The sequence below is a fragment of the Rattus norvegicus genome, chromosome 1 (assembly GCF_036323735.1).
Source record: "Rattus norvegicus strain BN/NHsdMcwi chromosome 1, GRCr8, whole genome shotgun sequence".
NCBI classification, from domain to species: domain Eukaryota; kingdom Metazoa; phylum Chordata; class Mammalia; order Rodentia; family Muridae; genus Rattus; species Rattus norvegicus.
The window spans coordinates 118,335,102-118,347,618 of record NC_086019.1 but is presented as its reverse complement, the minus strand read 5'-3'; the positions used below and the strand labels follow the sequence as shown (position 1 = coordinate 118,347,618).

Genomic DNA, 12,517 nt, shown 5'->3' with positions numbered 1-12,517 from the left:
CATTTTGGAAGTTATAGCATGTCACAATGTGTCTCACATCATACCATTTTGTCTACACTTCTTTGCTTGCAAATGTTCATTGCAATAAGTTATTGTCTGGTTTGAGGACTCTTCTTGTGGATCAGTCTAGATCAATACTGGATTCTCACTGGGACTCCTCTCAGATACCCTGTTATTTTCCTGTGTCATGGAGATCCTGCAGCTTTGGATCAGTGAGACCAGCCCCTTCATAAGCTCCAGCAAAAAGTTCTGGATCTGGGCCTGATGGTAGCTGAGTTGGTCAGCTTGCCAGTTCTCGCACACACCTCCAGGGCAAGTTCTTTAGCATTCCTCTGGCTAGCTCATCCAATGCTGCAGCCAGAACAAGGCAGAGCCAGCTGACTTGCTTTCATACACTCAGGGTGGGCTTACCCTGGCCCACATCATTAGAACCAGCTGTACTGTGCTGCCCAGGCGGTGGTCCTGGTTTTCAGTTGAGACAATCAAAGCCTTAAGATCTATCTAGGTTCAAGCCAGTGGTTCTTTAACACACTCTCTGGCTGTTCATGTGTTACCAGACTTAATTTTGGAATATACGATATTCAATTTTACCAACTAAGGACCAAGTATTCATGTGTTTTAACAACTGCAAAACCTAAACAAGAACCTGAAAGATGATGAAAACTTCAAAATATTGAAATAAGAAATTAAAGAAGACATTCGAAGATGGAAAGATGTCCCATGCTTATAATTTGTTGTAATTAATATCTTGATCTTAATTTATGTATTAACATGAGCAATCTACATATTCAATGAACTCTTCCACAAAAATGTAAAGCCAATACAATGCTGAGTGAAAAGAATAATGCTAGCGGTATCACCATACTGGATTTTAAGTTGCACTACAAAGCCATAGTAATAAAAACAACTGAGTGCCTATAAAAATGAGATCGCCATACAAATAAAAGCCTGGCATTTATGTCAGTGCAACAGAGTAGTGGGCTGAGATACAAATCCTTCCATCAACAGTCACCTTGTCATATGGATGAGTGATTTCTGGCAGTGTCGTGTGAGCATAAGCTCTGACTATAAAAAGGGCTGTGTATAATATTTGACTTGGAGCACATTCAGTGCTTAAGCATAGTTGTCGAAACATGGTCAAAAGTTGATCCTGCATCAGAAGGAGAGGAACATTTGCTACACTAATAGACCAAATGCATCTAATGAGCAGTCTACTTCATTTTAATCACTATTCACATTACTGGGCAAATGCTATTTTTTCCACTTACAGATGAGAGCATTTGGCTTAAATGTCTTTAGTAACATTTTAATTGTCAATGAAATTGGCTTTTCGAGTCCTTGGCATATTCTCCTATACCATGTATTCCAGAATTGAGCTTGAGAGCACTGGACTCTGTGCCTTGAAGCTAGGCAGATCTCAAGGCTTTGATTTTTACACTTGAAATCCAGGACCTGAAATCTGTTCACCACCACATGGTGTATGCAGGCAAGTGGAAGACACCCAGAGCCCTGCCTACTGGCCTGTGGACCACACACAGCAGTATCTATTACCCTCTGCAAGTATATGGTGGAAAGATGAAGGAGAAAGAGAAGCAGAAAGGTTTGAGCACTATGAAGAGAGGTGGAACTAGAGTTCTGAGGGTGGAGAGGAATACTTGATGTGAATAGCCTATTCTGACACCTGAGGCCAAGGTAAAGCCTGACCTATGAGCATCTGGGTCTGTGGCTATGCAGCAGCAGGGGTCTGTGTCTATGTCATTGCTTCATATTACCTAAAAGTCCATGCTGCCTGAGAGTATCATGATGTTCAAGGGCTGTGTAGAGCAGGCCCCACCCCTCACTACCTGTGGCACATGGGAGACCAGGCCATGTGTCAAGTCTGGGTAACCCAGTAGATCTGACCTTAGTAGCAGGCCTGTAGATGAGCTGCCCCTGAGGACTTGAGAGAGGGATAGGTAGCCTCAGCCCTAGTCTGCAATTTGGTGGCATGGGTAAGACAGAGATACCTTCCCCCACCCTCCATTCACATCCCACTGGCTGTAGTATTTGGGAGATCTGGACATGAACCTCATCTGGGGTGCACAGTAGAGCTGGAGCTGGTGGCACGGGCACTGGTGGGCTAGCCTGGAGGGCATGAGAGTAACAACGGTTCCTGCCTCTTGTGGGCTGTGCCATTGTGCAAGCTAGCCAGGCCCATGCTGAAAAGCTAATTCTAGTGGTATGGGTATAGGGAACTGGTGGGCTGACCAACTCAGCTACAACCCAGGTCTTGATCTAGGCCTTTATTTGGCCCACTCCAACATCTACCCCATTTATGAACTTCTGGAGCATGTGAAGAGGTGGGTCCTACAAATCCAAGGCTACATGACAAAGGCAATAACAGGATATCCAAGAAGAGTCTCAGTGAGGGTGCAGTACTAATAGTATAGCTTCAGAACCAGAGACCTAGAAACAACTCGAAATTAACATTTGCAAGATAAGATGTATGGACAAAAGTGTATACTATGTGACATACTATGACATACTACAGATTCCACAGTGAGATATTTCCTTACTTTGTTTTCTTTCTATATTTTTCTTTTTATACTTTCTTTTTTTGGGAGGGTGGAGAAGGTTCAAAGGGCAGAGTGCAAATATTAAAGAACAGGGAGATAAATGTGATTTTGGTGCATGATGTGAAATTCCCAAAGAATCAATAAAATAAAGGAAAGAAGGAAGGAAGGAAGGAGGGAGGGAGGGAGGGAAGGAGGGATGGAGGGAAGGGAGGAAAGACCCAGGACCTATGATGTATCATTCATTGGTTCTCTTCAGTTCAAATAAAGGACTAGGCAGTGTTTGCTCGTATATTTTAAATCTAAATAAGAGTCATTAGCATTATATAGTTAGAAATATAGTGATGGCAAGGTTAGAAACTCAGGCAAGATTTTCTTCCCTAGTTTCAAAACTGAGATTTTGAGATTTTTGTCATCAACATTTTTAGCTATGAAGTAGAAACACACCAAGCTGTCTTTGCAGCAGCCATTGTTCAGAACTTAAAACAATGTTTGCTTTCCAGATTGATTTCATACCTTGGCTATGGGATAGTGATATATTGAGAATGGGAATGGGGGTATCTCTTTTCACATTCTTACTACAGAGGACACGTGTCCCAGGAGATAGAGTGGGCTTACCAGGTTAAATAGCAGGTCTACTTTTACTCTTTTGAGGGATTTCTGTACTATTTTACAATGTCTATAATAGTTTATATATCCGTCAACAAAGTGTGAGCATTCTCTTCTCTCTGTTTCTTGACCATCAGTCATAACTTTTCATCTCCGAAGCTAGCCTCCAATCTGGATGAGGGGATACCTCACTATGTACTATAGCCAAGATATATTTCTCAACCTAAATTTCATTTGCCTCATTTATTCACTTATCTATCTATCTATCTATCTATCTATCTATCTATCTATCTATCTATCTATCTATTTAACTTTTGAATAAATTGAAGCCCCTCTCTCCTCCCAGTAACCCTTCACATAGCTTCTTCCCAACTGCCTTCCCCTTCTTCTCTGAGAAGGGGGAAATTCCCTCTGTGTACTAACCTATTCTGGCACAGCAGGTCACTGTAGGACTAGGCATACCCTTTCCCACTGAGGCCAAACAGGGCATCCCAGTTAGGGGAACAGGATCCAGAGGCAGGCAACAAAATCAGGGATAGATCATGTTTCAGTATTTGGGAGACCTGCATAGAGATCAACCTGAACATCTACTATATATGTCTGAGTGGGAGGGGGCTAGACCCCACCCTTACATGCTCTTTGTCAACCTACATCTCAGTACACATAGGAATTCATAAGAGAATATGACCTCAAAAGCCGAACTACTCTGCCATGAAAGCTCAAGTTGTATCATCTGTCCCAATATGGATAACACTGGAGGACATTAAGTAGAGTAAAATAAGTCAAACATAGAAAGACAAACACTTTGATCTCCCCCATATATGATAAAATTTGACTTCGTGGAAGTTAAACAAGGGTAAGGGGAAGTCAGATGAGGCAAACTGGTGAATGGATACGAAATTATAATTAGACAGGAGAAATGTGCTGGTGCTCTATTACACAATTGGGTAACTATAGATAGCAATGATGTATTTCTACCACCAGTGTATTTCTAAATAGCCAGAAGAAAGAATTGGAAGTGTGCTGACTACAAGAAAAGAGTGAAACATGTTTCTGGTGATGGATTTTTTTTCTGTTCCACTGATTTGACAATTACATCATGTATAAACACATGAAAAGTTACATTTTGATTAAAAATTTATAGTGCATCAGTGCAAATGAAAAAAGTAGATAGTACGCTACCCTCTCATGCATTGTGTCTGCCATGTGCAAAGGCACCTGCAGACTGCCTTCAACCCCTTTGTACTTAGTGGAGGAATCATATTTCCTGCTGACCCACAGCAGGTCCTCAGTGGGTGACTTGTGAGTAGTCTTGTCTACTCAGCACTGTTGAGAGATTTTCCCTCCCCATCAGTGTCTTCTCTCACATCCTCCTCTCCTCCTGTTTTATTCTTTTTATGTTCCCCTCTAAGAACATATTTTGGGCTCCTTTTACACTTTCTTGCTAGTGAGTATACTGAAATTTATTTTTCCACTTTTGTGCTTCATTTAAAATGGCGCCCAAACTCTACCACTTTGAGATAGACATACTTAATTGACATGCATTGATGATAGATATAGGTTTGGTTTTATTTTATGCCTATTTCTAGAAAATTTGAAGGCAGGAAATATTCCACATTTGTAGGTTCTTCATTCAAAAAAATTAAATAAAAACAGTTATTACTTTGGGAAGTTGGAGCCTCAAGGGGAAAAAAAAACTTAAGTAACATCTTATGGGAATGCCTGATATGCAGTTTGTGCATCTCACCAGGACATAAAACATAAACTTGATATGGCATTAACCTTTGTTAATAAAATCAATAGCACTTCGCATAAAATTCAATCAGCCCAATGCTATTTTATCCCCCTTACTTTTATTACTTCATTTTAATCTTCCTGTGCCTCTCTGTCATTAAAACACATTTGTTACCATGGCAACGATGGCATAAGATATGCACCAGGGACAGGGCACTACTTGTGCTTATAAAGGAGAACAAAAGAGATGAAACAATTAAAGTAGCAACTCCGAGTGATTCTTTCTGTAAAGGATGTGACCCTTTCACTCAACTCTCTGAGAAACAAGTTTCAATTAGGCCACTACTGTTTGGTACTCTTACTTCTGGAAGAGATTTCTCTAAGTGTTTTGCTTTTGATTGAAAGATTGAGTGTTATTTTCATTGTAACCATTTTTTCCCTGATGATGCTTTGAAGAATCATTCCTTAGGCTGAGATGCATGATTTACCTATGTTATTTTAGCAAATGCTAAATAATTGTAGGTGAGAGATGGTCATATGGAACATTTTTGGTACAGAAAATGCTGTACCACATTTCCTGCAGATATGGCAGGGTTAGATTTCAAAGCACTGTTTCTCCTGCTAGAACCTCACCAAACACTCACACTGCCAAGCTTGTTCTTTGGACTCTTTGTACCACAATTCTTGCCTCATCTTTCTAACTTCAGGGGGAAAAAACATCAGAATGACATACCTGTTTATCCTTACTTTATGCAAGCATTCTTCCAGTCACCACATTTCTTCCTATTATCTGACCTTTTCTCTAATGTACTCTTCTTTGTTCTACAACTGTACCCCTCAAAATCCTCCCTTACTCTGGAAGAATATGTAATGATTTTTTTCTAGTGGTTGTCCTGGAGCATAAACATCATTTTCTTGTTGGCTCATGGTCAACCCTTCTATGAGAAAAACCATATAGTAAGACATAAGAAATGGACCAGTACTGAAGGCTCTTGGAGGATGTGTTGTGAGCTTCCAAAAGGCAAACAACACATTGGGTAGAACTTCACCCATGTTCCTTATATTCTCTAAATATGTCTTAGTACTCTGAGATTGTTTCCTGGGCATTTGATTTTAGATGCATTTTTAATTGATTAATAATACTTGTGTGTGAGTTGATAAATGTGTGTTTGATATGTGCTGATTTCATATGTGGGTACAGGTACAGCTGTGTGTCATGCATAGCTATCCCACAGGAAGTCAAGTCTGGAGCAATAATAGGTAATTTTAGATGGTGAAGACAAATTCATGCCAACCTGGAAAGTACCACAGAGGTGGCAATGTTACTTCTCACAGAACATCGTCTTTCTCATGTGAAAAAGTGCCATTATGTGTCCAAGAGAAGATGGAAAACATTAAATTATCCATATCAGAAACTCCACAAAGAACCAGCACCAACAATCACATATTGATCATGAGCTCACATGAATTAAGTAAGTTAGCAGAAAAAGGTGCTTCCTGATCTCATGCATGAAACTCAAGTGTCTACTGTTGATCTAACAGAATCTTCTCTGTGTGCCTTACTGAATGACCAAAACTCTGACGTTCTTCCTCAGCCTTCCTCTCTTTGTATTCATTTTCTTGTTAGCTCCTGCATGTGGCATGCCAACCAAGAATGACACTGGAGGGCTGCACTAGTCATACCAGAAGAAATTAATCTTCATAATTTCTTGAGCTTTCCATTCTCTTCACCCTACCTGGATTCCTAAAACAATTCAGGATCCTTAAAAGAATTTGGCCAGAAGAGGGCAAGCCTAGGGTTTGGTCCCATTCTCAGTCAACCTTGGTTCATGGGCTACCATGATGGCAGGCTGTTTGGCTTTGCAAAGGGGAAAAACATCACTAAACAATTAAGTTAATCAGTGTGATTTGAATTGTTCTGACGGCAATTGTGTTTTATGTAAAAAGTGAATTTCAGAGAATCTAAGAAAAATCAAAGGTCTCATACTTTCTGCCACACAGCACTAATATGTTTGCATTGCCAGGGTCCTCTTTGATCTTTGAAGCTCTTCAGAGAAAAGGAAGCACATGGACAGAGGGCTGCTGGCTGCTTCCTGTAGGCATCTTCCCAAGCCTGGGTGGATGTGTCTCTTGCAGAGATTGATGGCCTGCTCACTCCTCTTGTTTCTGGCTGTTCTCATATATTTTTAGTACAAGAGGAATTTAAAAGGCACAATGTATTAAGTTTGCCTAAGATGCCAAAAGGATATTTGGAAAGTCTCGTACAATGTGTAGAGCATGTCCACATGTTCCTAACATTTGGTGCCCAAACAAGCTTTCACAAAAGATCCAAGCTGATTGTTTGAAGCAGAAAGGACCACTGATTTGGTCTCCATGGTGACAATGTCCACAGAGTCTCCTAGGAGACAATTGCTTGTGTGATAGAATTAGAATTTCCTTACTACTAAGAAGGAAAAAATATTTTTTCCTTTTCACACTAAGCCATGATCAGATTTATTCATTTCTAATGTTGTTTATTCCTGTTATATAAAAAGATGAACTATTCTAAGAGACCTATAATGTCTCCTTGGGGAAAAAACAACTAAATTTTGACATATGAAAATTATCGAAAGAATATGCTATGTGAAATATAAGGTACTGGATCTAACTTATTATGTGTTCTGAAGCAGTTTGATTCAGTGGATCTGATCCTGGTCAATATTGGATATTGGCTTCATTTAATTTCCTATAATTTCTAATAAGCAGCTCTAGTTGCTGTTGTGTTTAAGAACAGAACACGAAGTATAGCCTTGGGGCTTATAGTGGTTATTTCTGGTTGTCACCTTGTCTAAATCTAGAATGAACTACAATTCGGAATTGGAAGGCTCATCTTTGATCCCAATTTTGAGGCTGGGAAATACAAATTCTGACCTGGATCTTGGTGAGGAGATCTTGAGGCATAGTGGCTATGAATCCCAGGAGTCTAAGGCAAGGAAATCTTTGAGTTCAAGGTCGTCTGGGACAAAGTGAGTCTCAGATCCAGGTGTAGTGGTACACATTTTTAATCCGGGACACACTTTCTGCTGGGCTCATATATTCCATTTATCTCAAAACTTAGTGAACAGCCACTCTCATGCTGAAGCAGGAAGCTGGAAGAGTTATGGTGCTGGGTAGTGAGCAACTGCCCAATATTTCAGATCAAAGAGTATTCTTGGATTTTTACCAAATGAGAAATTGGTTCAGAGGCTCTTCCACAAAAACTTTATTTGTTGTTTCACCTTAGCACAAAGTTATTCTGTGTTAATAGAAAGATAGGAAGATGGCTAAACCTGTGACCAGATAAAAAGGGTCGTAGTAGTATAGGAAAGATAGATCTGTTGTTCAACATAGTCTTAAATGTGTCTCAGAATACACTCTAAGTGCAAGGGTATCTTCAAAGACACTGAATGTATTAGTTAGGGTTGTATTGGTGTGAAGAGTTACTATGACCAAGACGGTGCTTATAAAGGACAACAATTAACTGAGGTTGGCTTACAGGTTCAGGGGTTCAGTACATTATCATCAAGGTGGAAGCATGGCACTTTCCAGGCAGACATGGGCCTGGAGAAGCTAAGATTTCTAAAGATAGCTAGGAGAAGATTGACTTCCAGACAGCTAGTGCATGGGTCTTAAAGCCCATGCCTACAACGACAGATCTACTTCAAGGTCACACTTACTCCAACAAGGCTATACTTTCTAATAGAGCCACTTCCTGGGCCAACCATCAAACAAAGTAACAGCTTTGTGACTTCCAAGAGGTCAAATTCCAATATGGGAAGTAGCAACTACTGCAGAATGGTAGTTACACAGAGGCGTGTGCTGAGCATTTGTGGAGTTCAGAAGAGTGATAGATTTGCTTAGAGGAAATTTGTGGGTTATGCATAGTTGATAAAGGAAAAAGATGAAGGAAGCTGTCAAATGAGTAGTCATATTTGAATTTATATCAAAGAAAAATTTACATAAGACCCTAATGTGGTTACAAGAATAAAGTTTCATTTAAGCAAAACCCTATGGTCCCATGGTGCTGGGCATAACATCTTTAGAACCAATGTTGCTGAAGCCCATGTTGCACATTGTAATTCTTTGATTTCCATTTTTTTTAGATCAGACCGTATATCCTCTGAGAAGAAGCTTCTATGCCAATTACCTTTGGCTGCAAGCTGAAACGTATTTTAATGTATTACATAAAACAAATATTTTCCCTTCTTTGGTAGGAAAGTGTGGAGAAATGTTGACCAAGGGATACATAATTTCAGTTACACAACATTATCACTGCTCTAGAGACAGTGGGACCTGGGAGAATGAAGAAGACAAATGAGGCAGACTAAAATCTCATGAAATAGTCAACTTTATTCAGAGCATCAGACAACTTATACTTTGAGAATTACGAGGGGTCACCTGAGTAAAGTATACATTCACAAGAGCAAGTTGCCCCATGACTGGCAAGCCACATCAGGCAAAAATGTGTTTTTCATTTAGGCATATAAACAAATAACAATATTCAGTTGTAGTGAGTAATATGAGGTATATTCCCTTCTATCTCCTATACCTGGGGAGGGCCACTGAAACATAATCCAACAGCAATTCTGTGATGAAGAGACTGAGGTCACAAGACTTTTGTCTTCTTTTCTTACAAGCATTCCGAAATCTTCTCACAGGATACTGTTTTTGGATAGTCTTTCAACATCTCCTCCCTTTTATTTTTTAAATGCAAGATGTCTATAGTGGTTTTGGTCTGAGATGTTGAAAATAAATCTAATTGTCATTTGATGCATTGTGTATAAAACTGCTTCAAAGATCTGGGATCCAAACTATCTCCAATACTATTGATTACATTATTTTATTGGTCAGAAAAATCTAGAGTAAGCAGCTAGTATTTTATAGCCCTTATGATATAAATAAATACATCCCATGGATTTATTTTGTGCTATCATACCTGTAGGAGACAGGGTCTGCATGATACACAATACCTCTTTTAGCTTGGATTTAAATATCAGTAGGTCATTTCCTGCCTCTCAAAATAATATTTCAAGGACTGTCCAGGGCCATCTCTCTTCTTCTAGAGATTTAAGTAGATTGTTTAGGCAATGATTGGATGGTAAACACTTTTATTGGATGAAATTGTGCTGAAATTACCAAGGACACATCATAAGGCCAGGGGGAAATTGGTAGACAAATTCCATTCCCCTGCTGTGCCCTAGCTTGCCTTTTCATAGGCCCTCCTAAATCACCATCAGGAAATGGAGGGAATTCCAGATTGGATTGATTATCAAATTCTTCACCTCATGCTTCAGGGCCCTTTTAAGGCAATGGAGGACATGTTTCTAAAGAAGGCTCCACTAAGACCTGAGGAGTACTCAGTTACTGATGGCTCTGTTTTACTTTTGATTATGCCTGTATAGGGAAAATTTCCTTTTTTTTGCCTCTTACCAATTTTAAAGTTTGATCTTCAGTTTATATTTATTCAAGGGGTTATCTATTTCTTCCTCATGATTAATATCCTCCTTATCTTCCTTAAGTATTTTGATAACAGTCCAAGTGATTCAAAATTGATGGGAATCTTTTCATCTTGTTTATATACCTTTTTCAATAATCTTTTGGATTCTGTTGCATACTTCTTCATCTAAAGTTCTTTCTTCTGGGAACAAGGAATGATAATCACAAACAACTTACAATTAATCTAATAGTTGTGATTTTAATACTTCTGTTCCTCCTTTATAAAATGTTACACTAGTTTGATTAGGGCAAAGCCTTCCCTGATTTCTGTCCCATTATTCTCACTCACCTCCTTCTGTTATTTCACAGGTATAAACTCTCCTTTTATTGGAGAACCTCAGGTTTCTGTTGAAGCACCACTTGTCCCCACTCTAGAAATGGTGAGATGTCAAAGAACCGAAGTGGTAAATGAGGTATATTAAGGCCTCTTGCATTAGCCAACTATATTCAGAGCCTTAGAAAACTTATACTCTGAGGGTTAAGACTAGTCACATGAATGAAATGCATATTTACAAGGGCAATCTGCACATGGTGGGTGAATCACACAGCCATAGCAAAAACATGTTCTTCCACAGAAGCACAGAGGCAAATAACAATAGCCAGTTGTAATGAATAATCTGAAGTTAACTCACCTCTTTTGCCTGAGAGATGAGTTAACTCACCATGTTACCTGGGAGTAACATGAAAGTATAATCCAAAACCAATTATGTATTTTTGAACAAGCTAAAATCACAAGACTCTTGTTTTGGTTTTTTGGCGTTTTCTCACAAGCACTCTGAAATCTCCTCACATGGCTCCATTCTTGGTCTATGTTCTGAGAAACACAAATACATTGATCTAGAATACCAAGGTACAAGAGCATGATGCTGAATAACAATACTGTGTGCTTGACCTATGTTAGAGGACAGATCTGTCCCTTCAAAAAGTAAAAAAAGGAAGTAGCATCCATGTGATATGACATATGACATATGATAACTGTTGTTTAAAGATGTTATTTTACCATGTATAAATGTAAGAAATTATCACATTTAAACATTAATCATATGCAATTTAATTACCAGATATATTTCAATAAAAGTAACATGATATAAAAAACCAAATATAATGCAGTACCATTATTCACATGCAAGCATAGTTTCTGGATTTGGTGTCTAATATTTTTCTGCTGCAATGTTTCAGGGAATATTTGAACACAGCTAATAGTTGTATCTTCTGGCTTAAAGTTTGCATTCTATTTTGTAATAACTGTGTTTGCATCATTCTGCTGTTTACACCTACTCAATTTCATCATACCCTGTTCTAGTAATTAGTACCTTTGTGTTTATATCAAAATTGTAATTACATCAACCTTTTTCTTTCAAATGACCTTGAGTGAAAGAGGTGATATGTAATTAAGTCCTGTTGTTTACACAAGTGTGTTAGTAAATAGTGATTTCTAATTGAAAATAATTAGAATAGAACACAAATTTTATAATTCTTCAAACAGAAAGATTGCTCACATGCTCTGTCTTGTTCAATGGTAATAAGGCTCTATCAGTATTCAACTAAATTCTGCAGATCAGATACATATCACTCTGTCCACAGTTGGGAGAGGACACATTCATGCTGATTCATCTTGCCACACAAACATAGATGCACACCTGAAGAAAAACAAAGTACTGTACATTATGCTGCTCCATCTAATATGTAAGAGGATATCACATTTAAGACCAGCCTGAGAAGCTTTGTGAGACCCCACATTAAACAAGATATGTAGAAAGCACTTGGAACACTAGTCAAGAATTTGCCCAACACACACAACATCCTGATTCAATTCCCAGTTTTGGAACATTTTAGGGCAGTAGACACAAGCCATGTCTTCATTGTAGTGATGATGTTACAGATGTAAATGTATGTTTTACATTATTAAATTGTACATACCAAAAACATGCAACTTTTTGGGCATCAAGTATAACTCAATAAATACTGTGCCTAAATACATAAGTAAATATTTAAAACGAAAAGATAAAATCAAGTAACAAGAAACAAGCATAAAGGCTCAGTAGTTAAAAGTGCTTGCTGCTACCCCATCTGAACAGCACAGTAGAGCTGGCTTTGTTGGAGTGGTA

At 38.7% G+C, this 12,517-nt stretch overlaps 1 long non-coding RNA gene across 2 annotated transcripts in view; it reads left to right on the top strand.

Annotated features, from left to right (window-relative positions):
* The first annotated feature begins 7,344 nt into the window (after positions 1 to 7,344).
* The window catches only part of LOC120097768 (uncharacterized), a 5,989-nt gene continuing 816 nt past the window's right edge, over positions 7,345 to 12,517 (top strand). The window contains exons 1-2 of one of the 2 annotated variants that reach the window (XR_010062702.1): positions 7,345 to 7,529; positions 10,719 to 10,789. This is a non-coding gene — a long non-coding RNA (uncharacterized LOC120097768). Of the gene's footprint in view, positions 7,530 to 10,718; positions 10,823 to 12,517 lie in introns of both variants that reach the window. The other variant, XR_005495484.2, reaches the window with a different exon arrangement.